We start from the raw sequence: 7,062 nt of genomic DNA on the forward strand, positions 1-7,062 counted from the left end.
TGGAGGGTCCTTGCCAGCAGCATCCTTTCAAACGGAGGGAAGGTGTGCTGGGAAGTGCTGTCAGCTCCTGATCATCTCTGGGAAAACAGCTCTTGGTCCTGAATGTTGTGATTCTGAGGTTGAGGAAGGGCCAGAGGCAGAAACCAAGTTTTAGAGGAAGAGGGAAATGTCAAGACACTGAAATAAATGAGTAGAGTCACTTCGCTTTGGATTGAAGCTGCTCCAAAAATTACACCTCACCATGCAGAAAACACTTGAAAAAGAAGGAAAAACAAATGTATTGATCTGATGTGAAATACATAAATCTAACTCTTGCTAAAGCTAACTCTTGCCAGTAGCATTTCTAGCACGGGGCTTGTCTGGGGTGTGCTCAGCAGGTGCTCTGGCCTTGCCTTGCCACTGCCACGTTTTGTGGCTGTGTGTGAGCAGCTCTCGTCCTGCTGTGGCTCACTGGGGCACCGTGTCAGTTCTGTGCCTCAGCAGCTGCTTTCAGGGGGGTGTTTCTGGTAGTTCTTTGAAGAAGGTCTTGATTTTTGATGGTTGAACCGTGGCATTTTATGAAGTGTTAATGTTTATAAACTCACAAAGTAATAACTTTTGTAGAGAGAGGTTTTGGGGAGGGTCAGCAGTGGTAGATGAGAAGTGAGGCCTGTTTATCAGCCTTTTGACTGACACATTAGTGACATTTCTTACAGAGCTTTTTCTCTTTTCTTGCTGCTTCAGTTCCGTGGTAAAGTGAGTCAATGTTGGACAGATGTCTGAAGAGCAGGAATATTTCTAGAAATACCCTTTGATTTCTGACTGGAAACGAGAAACTATCTAAATATTCTGAGTCTCCTTGGTATTTGTGCTGTTCTTCATGTTCCACTTTGCCCTGTGCTCTCGGTTGTGTTTGGCTACGACCTCAGCACGAGACTCCTTTCCTTGACTGACATAATGGTGGTGGTATGAACAGCTGTCAGGGGAGATGTGATAATGCTCTCAAAATGTGAGTTTTTCAGCTCTTGCTTCTCTCTGAGGAGACTGCAGCACGTGGCCTTGGCAAAGCACAGCTCTGCCAGTGTGGGAGTCCAGTGCACACCAGGTCTACCAGAGCAACAGCCTCGTGAACCTTCCTGTGTGCCAACTGAGCTGAACTTCCAAACTTTGCTTAGAAAAGGTTCAGTTCCTCACATAAACTCGGGAAGGTTTGCAGTGCACTGCTTGGGGCAGGAATATTTACCCCTGGTGCACAGCTGACCTTTCCCTTCCCTGCTCTGTCTCGGGAGGTGCATACCTCAGCCTGCCTGTGTGAAATCAGCTGAGATAACGTGTTCCTTGGCAGGTGTTGCCATTCCAATTTGCCAGTGGCTAACTTTGATGCTTGTTTATATTTTTCTAACACTTCTTAATATATCACAGTCGTGATAGAGGAAAAATATTTGTTCCAGTATCTCGGTCTTCAAGGTTGAAGTAGTGTTTTCAAAAGGAGATTAATCAAACTGTGGGGATGGTTTGGGTGTTTTAACATGTTTGATGTCACTCCAGCACAAAGCTCCCTGCTGGCCTTTGTGAGGGTGAACGTGCCCCAAGCCTGGAGCCTGCTACTGCAGGAGGATTTCAGGTGAGGAGGATGAACTAGGTAACCAGATGACCTGCCCTAAATCTTGCTTTTAAATGAGCTCTGTCTGGGATTAGTGTCCTCAGGCTGCAGCTGGGATTAACCTGGCAGGTAGGAAGAGTAAGATGCTAAAGCATAGCCTCCTTGGCAGTCCTCCACACATCACTGCGTGGAGAAATGTTTCTCTTGCCTCCCTCTTTGCTCCTGCACACAATGCATATAATCTGATTCTCTGAATGAACCTTTGTTTGGGGAAATGCTGTTGGTTTTGGCTCCTGGAGAGCTGAGCTGACAGGCCCAACTCCCCAACAAAACAGATTGGAGATTAAAACACAAAGTGAGACCACGCCTTCTGGGGACGAGCCAAAAACCTCCTTTGCTCTGTTGCTGAAAAAGCTAATCTATTTAGCTGCTGTACTAGCAAAACAGATTTTTTTTTTTTTTTTTGCTTAAATTAAGAGCCTCGTTGTCATCACCTGCAATGAAAGGCAACTTCTTACTCTACCTCGACAGGTTGTGAGCTCATGCACAGGAAGGAATTGGGGGTGGGGAGGAGGAGGCACAGAGGAAGTGGCTTTGGAGACAGAAGTTGACAAGCCAAAAAAGAAGTGTTTTAGCACAAGGGCAGTGGGAATCTGTTACCTAAACAGGAAAACAATATGTTTCCATAGCTGATTCCTGTAAAACTGAATTGCAAAATTAAGATTTGAAAACAAAATCATTTGTTTACTACCTCAGTGCTCCAGTGTAGAAGTGATTCCTGCAGGTCTGCAGGAGCTGCTTTCCAGGGTATCTGCTGTGCTTGCTGGCAATACAGATTTGGGCAGCAGGGTCTGAGCTGTGGAATCTAAACCACGAGGCTTGGAGGTTTGTGTTTAAATTCCATGTTCAATAGATCTTGGCCAGGTGCTCTCTGAGTGCAAAAGGAAAAATAACAGCTCCTGGGCCAGCTGGAGCCAGAGGTTTCTGCTTGTTCCTGCATATCCCAGTGAGTGAAAGATGAGAGGCTGGAAATGAGGGGTTTACGTGCAGAGCACAGGGCTAGGTCAGAAAAATCCATGTCCCACTTGTGCTGCCACGCACACACCTAACCACAGTCCTGTAATTCCTGTCTCCTTCCTAAGGTCCTGCATTTCATCCCTCACAGGGTGTTTGAAAGATTTCTTACTGTCTGCAGCGTTTGGTTCACTGCAATCCCAGGGTCACCTGCCAGCTGAAATTCCCTGCTCAGCAGACTTTCCTTGTCGTGGTGTGTGGAGAATGAACTGAAATGTTTCTGAGTGAGAAAAGGGGATTTTTTCAGGCTGGTGTTTTACAGCAGTCTTCCCATTGCCTTGTGAGAAAAGGATGTAAGCGTAAAGTTGTGATGCTGTTGTGTTTCTGAGGGAAATAAAAATCAGGGAAATGCAAGTTGAATCAGAAAGAGCTTAATGAAGCCTTTGACTTGTATAAACCCCTAAGTTCTACCGTGCTGTAGCATACAGTTTCCATCTGAGCAACATGCAGTCAGACCCCCGTTAAGTGAAGAGCAGCCTGAGTCTGGCTGGCTTTGGGTGGAGTTTGTCTTCTCTGCACCTTCAGTGCTCTCTGTGGGAATTAGCTCATGAAGTGCTGGTGTTTCTTCATGCTTATTAGTAGTGAAAACCCCCCAAACTTCTGGGTTTGCACACAAATAAATGTCTTTTTCTGCCCAAATCCGGAGGACGTTTGTGTCATGTGATTTTGTGCTGACTGAAGTCTGTCTTAAAATCCTCTGATGAAGGGAGGAGAGCAGGGGATTCCTCTGTTATGTGTCATCTGCTATCAGAGTTGGTCATGCTTCTGCAGATGTCAAGAGGAGTTTTTCATTGAGTTTATCAAGGAAGGTTTCTTTGGTGCTGTGAAGAGCTGCTGGTTTCAGTTTGGTCAGTTCAACAGCTGTGCGTGGCATCCTGTGTGCCCTGTGCCTGGTGAGAAGGAAGGTCACCCGTTTGCCTTGTCCCTTCTGAGTCAAAACGTGGCTAAAATATCCTCTTGGGTGGCATTAACATAGAAGAAAATGATGAGATTCTCAGAGGCAAAACTTTGCTTTTAAATGGACATTGCCAGGGTAAAAGTTGTTTTGTCCTGTTGTAACACACACCTTCTCCCTAATTACATTTCAGCTGATTGAAGGACAGTTTAGAAATCAGATGTGTTGCAGACAATCAGGTCACACTCTCACACAGTCACACTCTCTGTTTCTTGTATTTTGCTGCAAATTTTGTGATGTTTGACGGTTTGGAATTGTTTTTAAAACAGCTTTTGCACTGGAGTTTTAGAAATGGAGTGAGTTTTGCTGCTCTGACAGATCAGTGCAGTGTTACCTGTCTGCCTGTTTGGATCTCAGCCGCCTGAGGTAGCTCCTGAGCTGGTAAAATGTATGTAAAACCACCTGGGAATGGGCTCCAGCCTCTCTCAGTGTATCCAGGACTGGTTGGTGAAGGCTGCAGCATATGGAAGGGGCAGCCCTGGGCATCTGCAGCTTCTCTCCTGACAGCCCTGGGACTCTTGGTGTTGGGGCTGCTGTGTCCAGGGGCAGTTCCAGCTCTCTTAGCTGTTGAGCTGTGGCTTTTTTTGGTGGTTTGCTGTGATCAAATCACTTGAGGACATTTGGTCTCAGGAGTGGAGGTTTCTTCATGGGAGACTGAGCTGAGCTGCTGGAATGCAGTGCACGTTACCCAGCAGCTGGTTTTGATGTGATCTGTGTGTGTGAGAGGGATGAAAATAGGGAAGTCACCTATTCTTCCAGCATTGCTTCCATGGGCTGAGCTTGTGGCAGCAGCAGGCCCTGCAGGATGCACCCCAGAGCCCTGTGTGGTGGTCTCTGGTGTGGTGTCCTGCAGCTGCAGCAGCCAGTGGGGCTGTTCAGTTGTTCTTGCTGTTCTGCTGCTTTAAACTCTGGGGAGGTGTTTCAGTTCAGCAGCTGCTCTCAGTCACAGAGTTGTCCCAAGTAATTGACTTTCCATTGACTTTGGAATTTGGAATAGTGTTGTAAATATTGTTGTCAGCTTCATGCTGATTCCTCTCCACTGAGGCTGAAGTCCTTTCGCTTCTGACCTCAAGCTGGACTTGTGTTTTGCTCCCATGGGAACTAAAAATAATAATTATTTTAAGAATAGGTTCTTAATCACTTCCTTCTTTTGAGGCGCTACTTTTGTTTAGCATTTTGTAAGAATGTAATAGAAAATATTTTAAACTATTTGTGTTTAAATTCCAGTTTTAATTAGCTCTTTGAAGATGTGAGGTGTGTATGAGACTTGATTCCAGTTCCTTTTAGTCTTTTTATAGAAAAGCACTTGCTCCTGTTATTCTGAGTGCAGTTTATTAGAGTTTTGTTGCTTTGGCAAACTGTGGAGTCACACAGAGCTAGGAAGAGATGAACATTAAGCTGACAGATTTCTTAGTCAAAGGCATGTGGGCATTTTGTCAGTGCTGGTGACACTGACATCAGCACGTTGATCTCCTGTCTCTGCACTGTTAATGTACAGGCAAGAAGCAAAAGAGATGTGCTTTAGTCTGGGTTGAGAAGGGAAGATCCGAGATGTGCAGGGGTTGAGGCAGAGGCTGTGCAGAGAGCACTGGAGACAGAGTCTGCAGAGGTGGGGTGAGACTGAACAGCTGGAGATCCACTCTGTGCCCTGACCCACAGCAGGAGGATAGCACTGACATTAAGCACTAAATGTGGAGATTTTCCCCTAAACTAAGACAATCTTGACACTTCGAAGTGAAGCTTTGGGAGATGTATTTCAGTGTGGCACGTGGATGCGCTCCTGGGAAAAATAAACCAGGATTTCCCAGACATCAGTGAGCATCAGAGTGTGGTTGCACCAAGTGCCTCAGAGCCCAGGGATGGGGAACAACACCAGTACATCAACAATTGTGTTTCTGTTGCTTGCTAAGGGGTGTCGTGGGGATACCCGAGTGGTAAGAGCAGTTGTGTTAGCAAGGGAGGAAAGAAATGGTGAGCCAAATGCTTGAAGAAAGTGGTGGTTTAATATCCCACCCTTGGCAGCTCTGGCATTCTGGCTGATTTTGTTTAGGCTGTGAAGACTTTTTACTTCTATATAGTATTGTGAGTTTTATTCTAAGTTTTCTTTTAAAAAAAGCATATCAGGAGGTTTCCCAGACCAAATAGGAACTGGGAGTCAGCAGTTGTCCAGCCTCAGGCCTTGGGTGAGCCAAGGCAAGTGCCTGGCACTTGGATCTACTTCCTATTTGCACAGCAGTTTCAGAGCCTAAGTGCAAAACAGAGGCTTTTAAGGAAAACTGCTCCATCTCTTTGAGTTCTGAGTGTGGTGGTGATCCACAGTGTCCTGGCACAGGCAGTTCTGGTCCAGCACTGGTGCCTCTGAGCTCGTGGTAGCAGTCACTCCTGATCACCAGGTGCTCAGTGGTCTCTTTGGAGAGGACAAAGTGTTTGGGGTGACATTGCTCCTGTCACTCGTCTGTACTCACTACAGACAGCCTTAACCTCTTGAGCTGATGCCCTCAGTGTCTCAGGATGACCCTGACTGTAGTTGGTATTCCTGGTGTGCTTCCCTCATCACAAGGATGCACAAACAGCACAAGGAGATGTAAACTAGGAAGATGTTTGCCTAGAACTGCAGAAGCCAGGAGGGAGAACCCGGGATAGGCACAATTCCTATACTTTGATCTCTGGGTTGAAATTTACTGTGTTATGAGTGTTTCCTACCTCCTCTGCTCTGTCAGTTGTATGGATTAATGATTCATAAAGGTGTGTTTTGAGGGCTGGGTGGTTTGTGTTTGTACAGTGCTTACTGGAATCCCTGTTGCTTATTCCCTTTTGCTTCCGTCTCCCTCCAACTTCCCAGGATCATTCATACATAAGCCACTTCTCTTTCCAGCCTTGCCTTTCCTTGGAGGAAAGCTACTGTTTCTGGCCTGCTGGTGATCCTTTGTGCCTAGCTGTGATTGCCAGCATTGTAGAACTGGTGGGTGATGGTTTCCTTCAGCCAGAACCGACATTTCGTTCTTCCTTTCCACTGTTATCAGCCAGAAAAATCAAATGGAACTGTAGAAATGAACTTCTTTTGACTTCCAAAAGTCCAAGGCACAACTATAGATGACCAAACATGCAAAAACCTCTGGGCCAGGTTTTGGGCTTAATTTGGAGCAGTCTCATTCTCAGCTGATGGAAGTTCATAGGTGGGGATTTGAAAGACTGGGATAGTGGCACGGAGAGAAGTGTGGGTGAAATGGATTTCATTCCGACTGCAGATACTTGTGAGACCAGTTGTGACAGTTTGTAGCAGGCAGATGAGAGCGTGGAGGAGCCTTGAAGACTGGATTTGTCTCTGGTTCCAAGCTCGGTCAGCTGTGAGCAGCTCATGGCAAAAGTTGTCACTGGCCAAGTTTGTGGCTTGTTGTTCTTTCTGCTGACACTTTGGCAGAGTTGGGGGGATGCTTTGTCTTGGGAGGAA

This window comes from Acanthisitta chloris, unplaced genomic scaffold, assembly GCF_000695815.1.
Source record: "Acanthisitta chloris isolate BGI_N310 unplaced genomic scaffold, ASM69581v1 scaffold25317, whole genome shotgun sequence".
Taxonomy (NCBI): Eukaryota; Metazoa; Chordata; class Aves; order Passeriformes; family Acanthisittidae; genus Acanthisitta; species Acanthisitta chloris.